Source organism: Coturnix japonica, chromosome Z (assembly GCF_001577835.2).
Source record: "Coturnix japonica isolate 7356 chromosome Z, Coturnix japonica 2.1, whole genome shotgun sequence".
Taxonomy (NCBI): domain Eukaryota; kingdom Metazoa; phylum Chordata; class Aves; order Galliformes; family Phasianidae; genus Coturnix; species Coturnix japonica.
In genome coordinates, this window is record NC_029547.1 from 11844656 (window position 1) to 11863908 (window position 19253).

Here is a 19253-nt window from a genome sequence, read left to right on the forward strand (position 1 = left end):
AAAGAAGAGCATAGAGAAGAAAAGAGAGAAAGAAAAGAAAGAGGAAAGAAAAGAAGAGAGAAAAGAAAAGGAAAAGAAAAGAAAAGAAAAGAAAAGAAAAGAAAAGAAAAGAAAAGAAAAGAAAAGAAAAGAAAAGAAAAGAAAAGAAAAGAAAAGGTAACTTTATTTGAAACAGATTCTGTAAAAGTTTCAGCAAGATTCCGAGCAATCCCTTTGTACATATATCCTTATAATCATGGTCCCTCTTGCACTGAAGAATCGCAACTAATTCCTGAAAATCAAGCCCTGCCATTTCTTGTATGACACGGGTCTGCAAGACACTGCTGACAGCAGCATTCCTCCCTTGAGTTCAGTGATGAAAAACCTAACACAGACATAAAGTCAACAGTGATAATCTGGCCTGGTGTGCTCCTTCATCAAAACAAAAGGCCATAACAATTACATTAGTCCAATTAATCTCCGTCCTACTGTAAGTCTAAAATCACTGTCCTTGACATTCTTTGATCATGTTAGGTCTTTCCATTAGGAATCTGCAGTCCGTTACTTGCTTGTTTGGTTGGCTTCTTTGTGCTGTATCATGCTGCACTACAGGAAGCAGCTCCTGGGGACTCTACATACATTTCTTCATCCTCCTGAATGGGCTTGCAGGGACTGCACACAGGTAATCCCAGTTCATTCTCCAGAAGAGCTTGCAGCACACTTGTTTCTCCCTCCAATTCAGCTGATGATGGCAGACAGTACACTGCTTCTTCCCTCCTGAGCCTGAAAACAGAAAAGGAAAATAACTGAACAGACTTTGAGAGCAAAACTGTCTGCAACCACAAGCACTGTTAGATCCTTAGAATATTCTAGAACAAATCACCATCAGCAACACACAAACCAGAACTGGGTCCTGACATCAAACCTTCTATAAGACATCCAAGTGAATTCCCTGAGCTTATGCCTTGTCAGGCAGAGGGCCTCCCTTGTGCCCTGCAGAACAGGGATGGGGTGCTACATCAGCTGGGGTGTTGACACTGCTGAGCACACACATGGGTTTGCTTCTCTTCAGGCAGCATGGACATTGGAAATGAGCACCAGATCTGGAGTGCATGTGTTTTGTCAAGGCCACCTCTGCTGTAAAGTCACACTTAATACCACCTTAAGCACTGATCATTTATTGTCCAAGACATTTCCCACACAGTCTTTCTCACCATTTACAAGCAAGGTACTCTGAGGATATGCTTTGTAATGGGTTGATGGGTTTTACTATCAGCTTTACTTGGTACGATTTAACTCCCTGATTTAAATACTTCTTTCCTGATATAATCACTCCTACAACTTTCTCTTTTACAGCTAAAAATAATTACTGCCTACTCCAGGTTATTTGTTGCTGATCCATATTGTTGCAAATCTGAATAAAAGAAGATGTGTCCTTGTCTGCAGCAACCTTGTGGGGTTTGTAATATGGTACTGTTCATATCTGATGGGTTTTTCCAGGAACCATAAAACACAATAAATTTGTTAAGCTGAAACATCCCATCAGCTGGCAAAACTGGAATAACTTCACCACACGCGTGTGGATAAAACTTCACAGCTGTATATAACACATCGTACTGCAAACTCAGCTCTGGAGTAGAAGAACAAAGACAGAGAAATAGAACACCATTAGTCAGTCTTGACTTTTGTTTAATTAATGGGTAATAAATCTCTCTCCTCCAGAGTAATATTTTAACTGTGTTTCCAAGAAAAAAAATATATTGTATGCTTTTACCATAGGTCATAGCAGGAATAAACAACTATATTTGTGCCAATTTTGTAAATTCTTTTTTTCCTCTTATTTTCTTTTGTCTCCCCCTTTGCTAACTTTAAGAGGTACATGTAGTCCTAGACGGCAAAGAACATAATAAACCCAGCTGGCTGTAACTGCTTTTCCTGCAAAACTAAATGCCTGTGGAAAGGCAAAATATAGCCAAAATGGATACATCCATACCTAGGTGTGACCAAGAAACTAGTGGCCAACAATAAAAACATGTTTATAGAATCTCTGAAATTCAACTTAGATCTCCTAATTTGCTTTAACACTGAAAATTATCTTTAGAAAACTCTTTTGAAAGGAGGGACCAACTATGTTTTACTTAGTACATAGCACATATCTGTAAATCTGCTGAGAACTGTATGCATGTTTTGCATTAAATGGTTAAGCTTAGGCATTTCTAAACCTTTTGTGTCTCTTTACCAGCAATACAGAATTTTGTTATGTAGAATTCTTTCAAAACTATGCTTAAAATGTTAGACAATTATGTTACTATATAATAATAATACAGGCTTGTCTAAAGATGCATTGTCTTTCCTTAGCTCTTTTGACACTGTACTTCCTGTTTGTTTCATAATGAGACAAGACGCTTTCTTCTTTCCACACCTCCTCCTTCTGGACTGGCATCAAGCATCAGTTGAAATGAAATGGAGCAACAAACAGCATTGAGGAGAAGCCACATCTCTGGGCATTGTTGTTGAGACTGACTGAGGGCAAAATGAAGTCTGTAAATGCAATGGTCATGGATGAATGAGGTTTATTTTTCTCTTAAGAATATATAGAAAACTCCACAAAGGTATTAACTATGTATTCTTTGAGATTTGTGAGTGCTTAGGTGCCAAGGGAGAGAGGCACAAACTGCCAGTAGTGGCTGGACACTGATAAGGAGATCTTACTGAAATTTTACATTTTTCTCTAATTTTTATTATTCTTGTTAAAGACAGACCAATGAGGAATTTGCTCAGCCTCTGCCATAAGTTGTAACTACAAGATTTACATTAAGATTTATTCAATTCTCGTGTTACGGAACAGAACTTGGCTTGAAGTGATAAAGCAAAGGCTTACTGCCTGAAATGGTGTGTTTTTTCCCATACCTTGGATAGACTAATTTAGGACCTTCCTCTGATGACTAACCTCCCTCAGTCAAAGTGCCATAGGAAAGAGTCTGGCTACCTTCATTTCCACTTCAGCATCTCATGTTCCAGAGTGAGCAACGTGCTACGTTTACATGTCTGCTAACAGGAACAGCCTGCTTAAGATCTTCTGAAGGGGGAGGAAGGAAACTGGTGAGGGATGAGGGACTGTGGTGCTGGAAGAGGCACCACTCCATTCGTGAGCAGCAAGCCCTGCCTCTCTCCTAGCACATGACCTCTGGGCTGAGCAATGGGATCAGGCTAGCTCTGGAGCTACAGAGAATGGGGCAATCTTAGCAAACACTGCTGTTTCCATGTTGCAGCTGAGCTGGAGTGTGTGAGGCGGGAATTCAGCCTGCCTGCATGCATGTGTGGGTCTATGTATGACTCCCTATGTGTAGGTGTCTGTATGTACTACCACTTATCAAACAGTTTTATTTAAAACCATTGCTGTTATTAAAACAGCAGTGTGCTTAAGCAGGCATTTCCTGTATTTCTCTTTTGAATACATCATCCAGATGTTTTACAAGCCATATACATAGTTGATCAGTTTTCCTAATGACGCTGATAAAGATATCCAGCCCCGGAGACTAAACCCAGGGCTTCTCCAGCAAACCACAAGTTACATTCTGCAACAGTGAGACTGCATGCAAAAAGCAACGACATTTTTAAGGGTGAACTTCTGATATAGTTCACCAGAAACAGATGTCACATGGGGAAACATCCCAAGCTAACTTTAATAATCAAACAGCTGCATCTTGTGTGAGGTCTTATTAGCTCATTCATCACACCAAAGGTTTTGCAACAAAAGTAGGGACAAGCAGCAAGAGTGTGGTTAGAGATTTTTCACTCTTTCTCACTGTACTAGACAAGAAACTACTATAATGATTATGTATGTTTTAACCAGAGCACAGCAAGAACGGCGTGATTTGCACTGTGTCCAAGACAGGTCATTGTCACCATCTTCTATCCACCTCTTTGCTGTTTATTCTGAGACACTTTTAAGTGTATTACGTAGTTCATCTGGAAAGGTACAAATGGCAGTTGTCATTTGTTTGGTGTGGAAATTCTGGTCATTGCACTAAGAATGTGAACTGCACAAAGGCTGAAGGTATTAGCCAGACAGCAGCAGGGCTCTGTTTCTTTGCCTGCTCAGTGCTCAGACCAGAGAACCATTCTAGGCCTTGCTGCCGAGGTTTCTGTTGGAGTCAGCACCTGTAAGTGTTGCACATAACTTAATTTTGGTATCAAGGGCATGTGGGCAGGGTGCAGCAGACTGCTCTGTAAGAAGTATAACTGTTTCTTTAATTGTAGGCAAGTTGTCACACCCTGCAATTTCAGAAACTTGGTACAACCCACATCAGCTTTGTCAGGTGTGTCAGAACACTCACTCTACAATAGTTATTCTGTAAAATTCACTGGCAGGTAGAAAGCATGACTATGTAGCCCCCAAAGTACTGTTTTTCAGATTACTTCTCTTCACGTGCTATTCTTGCTGCATTTCACATCTGAGTACCATGACTCTACTAAGAAGCAGGCCTGGGAAAAGCTGACAGCACAGAAACATTCTCAACCAGTTAATGAAATAAATTTATCTTTCAGTCTACCTAGAGGATATGGTAATCCTGAGCTGTGAGATTGCCACCTTACTAACTTTCACTATTGTATTTGAAGGACTTCACCCCATCTTAGGCAGGATTGCAAAGCCTTTTACTGATGAAGTTCTACTTTACTTCTATCTGCAGTTCTTGCTAGTTTCTGCCCTGCAGACAGCCACTGGGAGGACTCTCCCTTTGCACACATCTTCCAGTCCCTTCATTGCCAGGGAGAAGGGAAGAAGAGCATATGGATCTCTGCAGATGGGCAGTGTTTCATTATTTATCCCATTTCCACCAAAGGTTTGTGAAAGAGGACCCCCCTTACCCTGACAGTGCACATAGGAGACTTCTCTTTTTCACTGTGCTCTCTGGAGACACACAGGAATGTTATTTCTGAGGAAGATCCTCTAACAAGTCCTATTCATAGTTCTATCCTTATTTTATCAGGTTGCCATATATCCATAAACAATCTGTTCTAATAGTACACAGAACATCCACAACGCAAGTGTCTTAGTCAGAGTATTGTGTAACGGTAAGCTGTCAGAGTGAGTCAGAAATGCCATCATGCACAAGTATAGTAACACAACAAAGTTAATGGCCATAAAACCTTCCCTTCTAATAAATGGTTAGTCATCCCAGCTCTATCCACATAGATTCCTGGTTCTGCAGCCCAGCTGATGTGGAAATGGCAAGACAATGAATGCATGGTGAGCTAGAATCTATGCTTTAAGTAGTGTCAGAAGTTCCCTTCTCCATCTATAGCCAAGGAATAGGTTCAGCTGTCATATTTGTGTGGTCCACATGGCAACAAGAAGCAAAGAACCTAATCAGAAGCCAGACAGTGGTTAGAAATTGTAGCCAGGCATCTCATGGCAAGATATCCCTACCACAAATTATGGGGTACAGAGGAATGGCAATGCTCAACTGGTAGTCACTAAAGACTGGATAGAAGGAAGGCTGCTCAGGAAAGCATGTATATCAACTTGCCTGAAAATAGCAGTCACCACGTCATTCTTTGCTGATGCTCATCTAACCTGCTTTCAGAAACATTCAGTGATGGAGACTTCCAACCTTGCCTCAACATTTGATGCCAGACTCTTTATTTCTCCTCCTCTTTCTCTCTTCTCTCCTTTGCCTCCCCCCTATCCTTCCCTTTCCCATTCTGTGTATTTAATGATTACTGTTAGTCTGATCACGTCCAGATTAAAATACCCAAAATCTTTCAAATTCTCCTTAACAGGTTCTCTTGACATCTCATTCTCCTGCCCTAGCCTTTGTGTTTTCTTCTTTACATTTTCTGAAATACAGTGCATACACCATGCTACATGTTACGCTTTGTAAGTGCTGAATACATTGACAAGGCTTATTATGCAGCCTGTGCTCTTTTGCTATACCTAGCATGACGTTTTCATTTCTTTTTCTTTCTTTTTTTTCTTTTTGCAAAAGTATGACAGGGCTAACTGTTAACTAGCTTTTGCCCTTTTACATTTCATTCTGGAGACAATGCTATTTGGGTCTAAGAAGTGAGAGAATAACTGGTTCAGTGCAGCCTGTCCTTTTGATAAGCAGCCCTGTAGCTTAATGAAGTTTATCGTGAACAAGGCCAGCATGGGAAATCCAGCTGTAGTGGAATGTAGACTCAAATTAATGGTCAGTTCCACAGATTTCCTCAGTTCATCAGCCTTAAAAGAAGCCTGATGGGAACTACTTTGTAACGACCCTTTCCTGTGTTGTCTGTGATCAAACAGAGGAAATACTTGTGCTTATCACTCCTGACACTTTTCTACTAGCAAAAACCAATCATGCAAGTTGTCTTTCCATTCTACCTGTAGCAAGAATGAACAGTATTACTGGGACAAAGGCATTTTTCCCTTAAACCTTCTTTTAACATTCCAGCTACTTCCAGTGACCACTAGGCTATCTAGACTGAACACACTACAGACTTAAAAAACATTGTTGGGAAAAATTGTGCTGTATCTTAACAGACCAACTAAAACATCAAAATCTCTGGGTTTGGTTTTAACATTTCACAAGCATTATGGAAACGGAATTAAAAATAGATTCACTGGAAGACAGAAGTTTTGAACTGGGGGGACAAGACTGTTCAGAAGGCTGTGTGCATAAATTGGAGCCAGCATTCCTGCTTTTCCCTTTCCATTTTTTCCATGAGGTGAGTGTCACATTCATGGTGCCCAGCCTAAATCAAAAGTCATTTCATTTTTTAAAGTTCCAGACATAACTCCTCACTCTGGTAAAGCACATGGTGAAATGAGATCCATTTAATCCACAACTGATTGCAGTTTAAGCATCTAATCTATCAGGATTTAGTAATGCACATTTTTTTCCTGAATGTTTGAAAAGCTAGTACTTCTATTTTGCAAAGCACCCTGAGATGACGGTCTTATAACTTAAGCACAAAAATACATCCTTTTCAAGCCTCTTGAAAGCAATTAATAGCTACAAGATGTGTCACCTAATCCATAAGTCTCAGTTCCTTTAAAGTCCTTCTTCAGGTGACGATTGAGAGTGATGAAAGTTAATGGCAAAATTCCTATTAGCCAGGTTCTCAATATCTTTTTCTAACACAGTCATCATTGGTTGAGAGCTTCATTTTGATGAAGGCACTACCATCAGCTGGAACCTGGCTTTAATTACAACAAAAAGTGAGATAACAAATTGTTCTGAAGGATAATGTTAGCTGGGTAAAAACTGAGAATGTGCAAATATGAATAAGAGAACAGCCTATCACTGATAGTTTAAATGTGTCTGACCTCTGAAAATCAACAGAAAAGACCTCATGGTGTCCTAAGCACAATTCATGGGTCATCCAAAGCCCTCTCCTTTGCTTCCCCACCATGCAGTGGGGAAGGGATCTTAAATCCTGCAGAAGGGAAGATACTGCACAGTATCACCTGACCCACTCTCTTTACTGTCTCAGGAATACTTGCAGGTGGGTGGGGAACAGGAAAGGGAAAATTGCACCCAGCAGCACATTTCCCAGTTGCCTTCTGTGCAATATGAGTTCTGTGTCAACAGCTCAGGAATGGCACCAATGCACTGCTGGCATCAACCCAGACTGCTTCCTTGTTTCACCACTTTCCTTATAGTGTGTGCCTTGATAGTGCCTATAAAACCCAAGCAAAAACAGAGCACCTAATGAGTAAAACACTACGCAATCTTTGCCCTGAAGAACTAGCAATTATCAGCCAAGAGGATTTATATTATGAGGATTATATTAATTACTCATTTTTTTTCATAATGTTTTAATGCTGGACTTAGTTACATGAGAATCTTGTTTTTATTTAAAATAAAAACACCCTTATTTTTCCAGACAAAATAGAAGTCATTTCAAAACACAGTTTGTATTTATTCTAATGCTCTGCTACAGACAATAAATGAAAAGGTAATGCTTATTACGTGTAAAGCATTAAGGGACAGTCAGCAGATTGTTTTTAACACCTGAATGCAGACACACTGTTAACCACTGTGTAGTTTTCAACAGATTGATTTTTTTCCAATTGCCTGGTATGCAGTAGTCTTTTGAAAACTAAAAGGAGAGGCTTAAAAAAACCCAAACAGATAATGTACATTTGTTAAAAGCCATGGAGTATTAACCTTAAATCAAAACCAAGAGTTATTGCACATACTAATAATCAAATACTCTAAGAAAGGTCCTGCTGAGGGGATGCGATATTAGCCATTATGTTACAGCCAGTGACAGAATAGGGGTATTTATTGCTCACAAGTACCTCTCGGGGGATGCACCTGGAAATTTTGTTCTGCTTAATTGTTTAATTGTTCACTGCATTATTTAAGGCACTCATGAGGTTGAAGGCAATGCACAGATCTTCCCTTAGCACTTTTATTTCACTTTTTTTTTTTTTTTTTAAGATCTTATAGTATTCAGTCACATCCTGCCTCGTCATTGCTAATAAGTAGGATTAGGGGTGCAAGTGTGCCACTGAACACCTAAGAGTGTTAAGCAAACTGGAATAGTTTCCCTGGGAGAAAATTAAAATGCTCAGACACTACAGCATCTGGTGTCACCCAGGATGTACATAGACTGAAGCCCCCTTACATTAATCCCAGCTCTCCCAACACTTAAGGCCATGAGTAAAAAAGAAGACTGCTTCTGTTCCTGCTCTTTCTGCACCAAAGAATGCTGTCAGTGAGGAAGAGCTGAGTTTTGCCACAGCCAGTGATACAAAGCAGAACCAGTGTTTTCTGTGCTGGATATAGACAAACTTCACACAGGGCAAGCCCCCTCCAGAGCTCCTCAGTCCTGCTTGTACTAGCTGGGTACCTGCACAAATCTCACCCCATGGCAGAGATGTTTTCCGTCTTGTTTTACTGTTTTTCTGTTTACTCTGCAGCTGGGCTCTCATAGAGCAGAGAGGGACACGTTGTCCTCAGGCTCTACTTCTGCAGCTCGCCTCGACCTCAGCTATTCCACTGAAGGTTACAAATAAATCCCAATTAGGCCAAAAGAAAACTTAATGCATAAACAGAGCCAGAGGTTCACTCAGAGTTTACAAATCATGTCCCAGCTCGCTAAGGCTGTCTGCTCCTTCCCTCTGAGAAGTCTGAAGTCAGTTACCACGATTTTTAGCTCCTTGGAACAGGCCTCCACCATGAACCACCGCCTAATTATCTTTCATAAATCCTTCAAAACTTCGCACAATACTTCATTGTAGCTTCCTATAACCAGTACCAACTATTTAATTAAATACTTCAAGTGTAATTTATCTCTATAAGTAATTTAATCCTATTTCAATTATTTTTGTGGATAGACCATGGCAGGCATGCTATTAAAAAAAAAAAAAAAGTCTTTCACCAACTCAGGAAACATAATATAGGAATGACTCTATCCTAGAAAAACCAGTTCAACCAGCTTTTCTGCCAAAGCATAAACAAACCTGAGCACAGAGGAGAGCAAAACTCCAAAATTTTCCGTGGTTCAAATCCTGAGTACTGCAGCAGACAAAATTAGGTAGAAGCCTTATGCCTCATTTTGCAGAAAATGAACAGACTCAGAACAAGACAGAGTGCTGAAGTGAATTAGATATGAGAAGTCAACCTTCAAAATTCTAAAAATTACAGCTTTCACTGATCAAATATTTGTGGAACATTTAGACTTTCTTCATTTTCACTCTTAATTAATTTGCCATCAAATCAGTGATGATAACCAAAACACTGGTTATTTGTAGTAACACTGCAGAATTTCTGTGCAATTGAAATGTAAGTGCTCTTGCACTCCAGCCTTTTATACTGTTTTTCAAGACATTCATCAACTGCTAGAGAACTGTATAAGACTACACTTTCTATAGATTAAATTATTAACTGTAGCGAGAAGCTGAAGGGGAGGAGGGAGCATCAAATTCACATCCTGCAGATCTGGAAGGTATGTCACATCTGTATATACGTGTTTGTACTCACAGGGTCCTGAGCTCTGGGGCAGTTTTGTGGCTTGGGGGAGACAGGGTGATCCAGCCTGAACACACCTTGTACCTGGATCAGTATGCATGAGTGACCACCCTGATATTTCCCTAAGCTTACTAATGCCCTGGTGATTACTACATAGTACGTGCTTTAGCATAAGGTGAGTAAGGGCACTGGCTGACACTCCTGCATTAGAGAACACATACAGAGGCAGGCAGCTCATGGCCTGACAGCAGCAATGCTGCAGAGTGGGACAGCAACCTCCTGATCAGGAGCAGTGTGGAATGCAAGGAGGTCTCTGCCATCATCCACCCAACATGATGCTCGCTTGGGAGTTGGGAGATTGAGGAAGTGACAGAAAGGGGAAAATATGTAGCTTCTCACTCAGCAAGAGTCAGAACTGGGAACTTCATCAGAAAATCTAAATCCTGTATCCTCCAGGACATAGAACAATTCCCAGTAGCAGGAAAAATTGAAGTCAGTCTTGATTCTGTACCTTTCAGCAGTAGCCCCATGTTTGCAGTGGGCTCTTCTATCAACAGGCAATGCTCAGGAGATCAGGGCAGGACTGCCAGGTTCAACGTTGTGTACAGTGACTCTCCCCTGCCATTCCAAGGGAAGGCTGGATAGGTGCAGGGACAAAACAGCATGAAGAGGACGCAGCAAGGCTGAAGGGAGAATCTTCTATCCTTCCTCTCCTCTCATAGTTTTTCACAGAACACTCATGGCTGTGCACACTGATAATCACTTTCAGGCACTCACAGCTCTGTTCATTTGATTTCTAAATACAAGTTGACTAGATGTTAACTACAACATTTTTTTTCTGTGAGACTACTACATATCTCTAGTTTAGATGTTTGACAAATTTCAAACAAACCAAAAATTAATGTGTCTAAAGCTAAATAATAACCACGGCTTTGTTTTTAATGCTAGATTTTTGGGGTAGATGTGTAGCATGGTGGTCCTCACACTCAGGCCAAATGACTGCATCAGATCTGATAAGGAGCTTGTGAGTTTTGTCACACTGTGCAGACAGCAGGAGGTGGGCTGAAAAGCTGGGAGGAGATGATACTGGTTCCTGCCCCACTGAATAAACAGTGTGAGAACAAATGGATAGCTGTGTGGAAAGTGTGTGACTCAGAGTGGCTCAGTATTTCTCTTCATATCCTTTCTCAGGAAGAGGAGTATTAAAAAGGTTTTCTGGTATCCCAGCTAGCCAGCATACTTTTTGCATTAAACTCACTTATTTGTGGACACTGCCCTTTGTTTCTAGGCAGACCACAAACCTGCTGATAAAGTAGTTACATAAAAGTTTCCTATCTGCTTTTAGATAAATGTCCTAAGCAGTAAAAAAGTAATCCCCTTTCACATCTATGACAAAAACAAGAAGAATTCACAAAAGGTGATTTGTAAACCTCTTGAGCTGTGGTAAAGCAGCATTTACTAAAGCTAGAGAGAGAGGTCACATAAACTTTGAAAAGACCAAACATGTTCCAAAACAGACAGACACATCTCTTTCATGTAAGAGTGTCTGAGAATTGAGGCACATGACTACTATTCAAAGGAAGGCCCACTGCCTAGGATACCATCTGCATCTTCTCAGGAACTTGTGAAGACCTCTCCTATCCCCACCACCCTTTAGCAAAGAGCTCCATAGATCTCCTACTTGCTGGTTGATCTCTGTGCAGCGTTTCTTATGTTTGAATCTGATTCTCTGTATTTCAGTAGCTGGCACTGCACTAGCAGAGGATGAAAGACTGACCTCTGCGACACTGTCTTCATTTCAGACTGGAACATTCTTGCATGCTCTGTCAGGTCTCCTGGAGAAGTTACCCAACTCTTTCAGACACACACCATAAATATTACTGGACTTTGTCAGAGCCTAAACTGTTAACGTGACTATACCACCACATCATCCATTACTCTCAGATGTAGAAATAAAAAACAAGATTGAACAATATTTAAGAAGTATCTGTTGCTTATCTTCTTTCAATTTACTTTATCAGTATAAGACAGCAAGAGGTAAAAGCTAATCTCTGATAAACCAGGCACTCCAAAACCAGCATTTTCTTTCTACTAGCTATGCAGCCCCTTGAATGCTAATTTCTTGTACTGTTTAAAATTGTTGTATGCAATTACATAAACTGTCCAACTTTCCAGTGCCCGTGGATGTTTGTGCATATCTCTGAAGCACTCTGTTTTATGCTGACAAAAGCATGCAAAAAAAATGGACTGGATAACTGATCCTGGTAAAATGTGGCCCCTTTCTGGATTAGTTTCCTAAGATCTGTGTGTGGCTATATCAACCTATAGCCCAGCACAGTGGGGAGGAGTGGGATAGTGCAAGCCCATGCACACACTGACAGAAGGAAAAGCTGTGGCTTTAGAAGTATGTATGCTTTTCACCCTTACTCCAACCAGATTACTATTGTAACATTTCACTCTCATGATTACTAGAAAAGTTATAAATTCCAGGTCATCCTTTCATGTGTTATTTAGATTGCCAATAAATTAAGAATATATCAATAGAACATGATGAGCCTTCAGAAGACATCACAGTGACAGATGATCTAACTGGTCAGGTCAAACACTTGAAGTGGAATTTGAAGTCAGAGGTTATGAAATGCATCATTTTGTTAAAAGGAAGGCATATGTAATTAGCAATAAAAATGTGGCTAACCTACTGTATTTCATATCTGCAATGTGCAGAGCAATTCAGACTAGTAGAATAACAAGTTTCCAGAGACTATAGAATATTTTTTTTAAAAAAGGGTAGATTGATGCTGTAGATTAAGTTCACTTTCTCATTGATGAAAGTAATATTATGATTCAACAAGTCACTCTCTAATCTCTAAACACAGCTATAATTTGCACTGGTCATTGTAAATATCAGTTTTTAAGGAAGTCTCAGAGACAGGTCATAACATAGAGATTTGATTAGATGATCATAGATTCACAGACATTATTTAGTTTGAGAGATTTTCATATCCGGAAATTTTGGAGAATGACTCCAGCATTGGAACCATTCATATAATTTTGACATCAAAGATTTTTTTGAGGCAGTGTGTGACATCCATCTATTCAAATAAACCTGTCATTGAGAGTTTCTGTTAAGATCTAAATTTCTACTTAGTTTTTTTAATACCAATTGGAGTCTAAAAAGACACTGACTGGACACACCCCAGCATAAGTGAGCTGGTATGAACAGGACCTGATAGTTGCCATTAACTTCTTGGATTCTGAACCCTACCACCCTATCATAACTGAGAACAACACTACTGCTTGGACAAGCCCTGAGTTCCCAGGGAGCCATGAACAATTCTTAGAGAGTTCAGGCCTCCAAATGTCACAGGCCTTATCTACACTGAAGTGTTTACATAACGACTGTAAAGCTAAGGTAACTGAAATTAACATTTGAACCTGAAATGCGGAAGATCCTCTAGCCAAATCATAGCTCAAATTCTGAAGACAGATAATTTCCACTTTATGGCATGTGTGAAAGCAAAACCTTCCTTTTACTGACAGTGTCTAATTTGGTGTATGCCTTCAGCTTGATATATGTATCACAAGATTTTGTTTCAACTACCTGAACAATACTCTGCCTCCTTCATACCAGCTCTGATCCCTTGGGAAGAACTGCTATTAATTACCACTATACCACTTTGGGATTATTTTTTCCCTACCTTTTGGTTAGAGATTGTTTTGTATCTCTTGAGCCAAAAAAATGTCATTGCTGGCACAGGGGAACTGGTGGGACTCTGGAGTTGGGAGCACCACTCCCTCTTGTGATGGTTGGTGGACCTTTAACCTACAAACAGCACCCAGTTTCTGAAATCTCAGTCATTCTGCTCTTCCCTCTTCTTTCTTAAAGTCTGACCAGTCTCACACAACTCTTGTTCCACTCATTCCTATGTATCCACTTCTACTTCCTTGCTCTGAAGATTCAGCACAGATCTACTTAAGCATTGCACAATAGGTTGGAAGCTTGGTGAGCTCTCAAGAGATGAAGGAATCACAAAGAAAAAACTGCATTTCCAGGACATAACTCAAAAAACATTGCTTTTACCTTCTTCCACAGGCATCCCTCAGGTAGAGGTGACCTAAAAGGCACAGAAAAAAAATCCTCTTTTGAAAGTGTTCTGGGGGGTGTAGCTTGAGAAGTAATAACCACATTCTAGCAGAACACCACTATAAAAATTTGCATGTTTGTACCAAACTGGAAAACATGAAGAGCAAGTGAAAGAAGATGCATCAGACAGGCGATGTCATTCTGCAGGCTGACACTTACAACCACAATGGCATTTGTTTTGCCTACCGGATTAGTTTCTTATAGATATATATGCCTTGTCAAAAGACAATTAAAATATCTGGCAACACACTTCCTGTAATCCCCTATCCAGATTTAGGGTTGTGTCTCCTCTCTTTCTGAAATCTATGATCTAGTCAGTTTCTTAAATCTGAGACTGCATCTTGATGCTGCTTTTTTGAAGGTGACTAGGTCTGTGGTTTAGTGTCAGCCGCTCCATGTATTTTTATCTCGTATCTACCACACACAGCTTTCCTCATGTCCACCAAACACTGTGGATTGGGATTAGCACCTTTCTCCAACTGCTGACTAGCTCTTCAAAATGGGTATAGACTGATTTCCCAGAGGTCTATTACTGCTCCAAAACCTAGTTGACATTCCGGCTCAGCACCATCATAAAATTACAGAATATCCCAAGGATATTCTGTATTGTACCAGGATGCTTTGCATTTCTCCCTCTGGGCTCCTGGTTCTTCATTCAGAGCACTGCTGTAGTCTCTGTCTGGTAAAGTAGCAAGAATGCAGAGGGGTTTGTACTGGCCTATCTCTCTGGAGTCAAAAACTTCCAAGATCTCAGCAGGAGATCTTGCTATCATCTGAGTCATGATTGCTCAGAAATGATAAATGTGACCTGAGGATCTGAACACTTCCCAAGATAGAATCAGATAAGAGAGGGCTTGGATAGCATTCTAGTAGCATCTGTTTTTAAACAGATGCATGAGTGCAAGACCACCGCATGACTCACAACACAGAATACCATGCAGAACCTTACTGAATTCAGAACCCAAACAGGAGTCAAATCACTGAGGTTAGTGATTTCACTAACTTCACCTTGAATTAGGTGAAACTTCACCTGCTTCTCCTGACAGGGTAGACTATGCATTCCTATATCACTCCTGCTTGTCTAAACTAATTTAAAGCTGCCAGTGATTAGAGAGACACTGATTCCTTAGGAGGAGCTCAATACAATTAATGATAATTGTTAGAAACTTTTTCCTAATGTCTATTTTTCCAATCAACTCAGCGTAAACTGAAGACATGCTCCAGATGTGGAATACTTTAAGTATGTTATCATTTCCGTTGTGACCTTCTTGAGACCAAGAAAAATTAACTGCTGCAAACATTTTTCAGATTGTCCCAATTGCTCATGTCTTCTCTGGACTATATCCAGTTTTAAGGAAAATGTTGAAAGAGCTGGAAATATCTTTCAGCAAACAACTTACTGGTGCTGAATAAAGGAAGAACTTATTCATACATATTAGACAGGAATCCTGTTTGCTACAGGACAATACAGTTCATACTCATTAAGTTTGTGATTCACTGCAATAATTCAGACTATTTTAAGAGAAATTGTTTTATACACTCCACGTACACTATATTCCTTTCAGTGCAGATGTACATGGAGTAGACAAGAACTGCAACAGATACACTGAAATCATCTATCATCTATCCCTTTCAGAACAGTTTTACAAACCATTATGTGCAGACAATAGCACAAAAGAAGATAAAGAGGAAAGCAGGAGGAAGAGCCTCCTCTGTTTGGTGACTGTATCTCCAAAATTAAATGAATCTACATTTAATGAATGTAGATTCATTTAATTTATCTCCAGAAGGAAAAGCCATTTACCTCTTCCAACTGGACAGGCTTAATGCTTCACTGTGCTCATCCCTTTGCAACATATTCTTGGCTCAAAAAAGTTTTTTCCATAATATTTAACTTAAACTCTCCCTTGGAACCAACGTGGATTTGCTGTACTTCCAAAAGGAATATAGTGAGCAGAAATGTCTTTTATAGTTTTTCACTGTTCTTTCAATATTTTCAGTTATTGCTCTTAATTATTAGATAATTAAGAATTTTCCTAAAAGTAATTTGGTGTTTGGATAGTCCCACAGTGTCAACAGAAACCAAGTTACACTTGTAACTAGATGTAAATAAACTTCCTATGCAAGACTGACCAATAGGATTCTGAAAGAGAAAGATGTGGAATATCCTTATCTAGTATGTAGAATTATAAATACAGTGAATAATTTCCTGCCACAGCCCTCCTTGTTTTATTTCTGCTGCAAATAGGTTGCATATCTAAGCATACAGCTCTTTAATAATCTTTCTGTTGTTGTAAGGCTGACCTTGTTTTTAAGTCCAGGTATCAATGCAACCTCATTCAGCATTGTTTCTTTGCAGGTGGTATGCTGTGGAGAGTAGCTGGCTATTACAAAAGGGCACAGTAGCACCCATTCAAACAAACGTGCCAGCACAGTAACAGCGCTGCTTTTTGTTGAGGTATTACGTGGGTATTTTTCTTCCTAAACTTTATAATGAACTACTGTTTCATTTACTCAGCACAGGTGACAGAATGCTATTATGTGTAGCAGACATGCAAGCACTCATTTTCACTGATCAGTTGTAAGCTATCTGCGTATCCCTTTCTCTGAATTCCTATCTATGCAGAGAGAATACTTCCCCAGTTTACAACAGCAGTAGTATAATAGGTCAGTACCAGCAAAATCCTGGTATCTTGATACTATCTGTACTTGTAAATGGAAGTACTTGAGATTATCTGTTCATTCAGGAGCCCATGATCCATGCAGTGCAGCACAGAAAAGACTGGATGTAATGTTATAACTAAACTCCGTCCGAAATGTACATGCACAAGCAGCCTGAATTGAGAATATGCAGGAAGCCCAACTCACAGTACTTCCTAATTTGCAATTACTTCATTTGAGCACAACATACTTTGTTGTTTTTTTTGTTTGTTTCTTTTTTTGTTTTGTTAAGTGTATCCATATGCACACTTGAAGGTACATGTACTGCAGGGTAGGCAGCTGCCAAAGTAAGTGCAGAAGCACTGCTCTGTACTCTGCTAGCCCCAGCCTTTTTGTTTACTCTGTATGTCCTTTTTTAAGGCAAGGCCACTGCAAACAGGAGCCACAGCTCTACTTCCATGTCAGGGTGAAGCAAGGTTTGGACCACCTACACTTGTATGCTTCTGACACCAGACATACCTACCATTTTGTTCTAGAATGTTGTCACTTCTCTTTATGATGCTTCTAGTCTGAAACCTGTTATCTCCTCATTTTTGGAGAAGTGAAAATACAGTTAGTGTTAAAGGCCAAAAATCAGAAACAAATAGAGGACACTGCTTACAGAAGGTCAGAAAAAAACAGGAAGATACCCAATAACCATTAATGGACTTCTTTAAATAACCCATAGCTGCAGAACTTTCTCAGCCACTACACCAAACCCTTATGGGACAGTCTACAGCAGATTTTGTTTAGTGAGAGCAATTAATCCTTCTACCTCATTCTCAGTTCCCTCCACTGTTGCTAGCTCCAGGCAAATAAGCGACAAGCCATCTGCTTTGAATGTGAAGGGAACAAACAGACAGTGAGAATAAATCAAGAAATAATGAGCAGTGAAAATTCTGTGCTGGCAGGCAGCACAAGAGCACTGGCAGACCCAGATGAGGGCTGAGAGGGAAACCACCTTAGAAAGACAGGGAAAACACCATAGAAAGAGAGGGAAAACACCACAGAAACTGAAAGCCAGCACATACATACATGTCAATTTGAAAGGGAGATTAGATAAAACCCAGGTGGGAAGACTACAACTCACTGAACAAGGTGATTAGGAGCTGGATACTAAGTACTCTCATGAAGCACTCTAGTAGTAAAGAAAACAGAACAGCACAGCAAGGAAGAAAGAAGATGGGGGAGTCCAGAGAGATGGGCTATAACTCTTCCAGTGCTCAGGAGGGAGCTGATATTCAGATGAGCAGAATTCACTGGGTGGATGACAAATAGGAACCAACAGGAGCTGTAAGTGATGACAAACAAATACATGCTTTGAATGACTAACTTATAACAAAGAACTCCAAGAAGAAAAAAAAAAAAAGAAAGAAAGAAAAAGCCCTTGAGTGCAATCTAGACACCCAACACTTCCAAGCATATTTACCTTGTTACCTCTGTACTCCATTTTCCACCTGTAAGATGTGAGCAATGCAGGCTGCATGCACTTGCTCTGAGACTTCACAAGCATTAACAGTACACAAAAAGAACAATTCTGTCTTCAGAGCAGCATAGAATGAGAGCACATTCATAATATATTCATTCATTTAAAAAGTAAAAATAAAAATAAATAAATAGAAGAAACCAACAAGTTTATCACCAGCTGAACACTAAGCATGCTGCACACTGACCAAGGGGGAGGGGACACTGCTGATGGGACCAGAAAGCTACTTCCATATCCAGAGATGTGAATTATGGCTGCAAGAGTTTTAATTTCTGAATGTGATAACTCTTGCACTTGATTTTTACAAGTCTAAACACACACTTAAAAATATGTGTCTATAAATTGAAAACACAGCTAGCATCACTTTACACTTGGTTGCATTACTCCTGAAATCTGTATTTGTGAAAATGAAAGGAACCTGGTGTTCCCTGAGCCTAAATGAGGCCGACAGCAAAAACATCCCTCTTGTGCTGAGTTACCTGTAAATGCAATGGGTTAAGCAACCATTACACATATTCCTGCCTGTTTTTCATATGACAACACATTGAAGAATAGTTTGAAACCTGGCAAATGCAAACAAGCACTTTATGAGTCAACAGGAGCAGTAAGGCCCCAAAAACGCCCCTCAGCCCCTTGCATGCTCACACACTGCGGTCCGTTCCAACTGAGGCGTGGGTCAGTGTGAATCATGCCAATGTCCCAGTACAGAGCAGATCAAAGAACACACTGCTGGGTTATTCTGATACAAATGTTACTTCAGTACAGGCGTTGCTATTCTTCTAATACAAACCCGATCAGCAACCAGCGTCAGCAGAACACAGGGAAAAAACAAAGGTGATGTGGGAGGTGTGGGCACCTGCTCAGGCACCATCATCACGATACCCCGACGATGCCACACCGCACACGCGGCCGTCCACTTCACCAGGCACAGACAGGAACAAACCAGAGGCTGGGGGGGGGGGGGGGGTGTTGA

General features: G+C 40.2%; 1 long non-coding RNA gene across 1 annotated transcript; it reads right to left on the reverse strand.

The window, feature by feature from the left end:
* Positions 1-100: 100 nt before the first annotated feature.
* On the reverse strand, positions 101-18931 carry LOC107305931. Its single transcript, XR_004305560.1, has 5 exons — positions 17570-18931; positions 17279-17341; positions 14032-14065; positions 6405-6407; positions 101-762 (listed from the first exon to the last, which is right to left on the reverse strand). It is a non-coding gene; the product is annotated as an uncharacterized LOC107305931 (long non-coding RNA).
* Between the last annotated feature and the right edge of the window lie 322 nt (positions 18932-19253).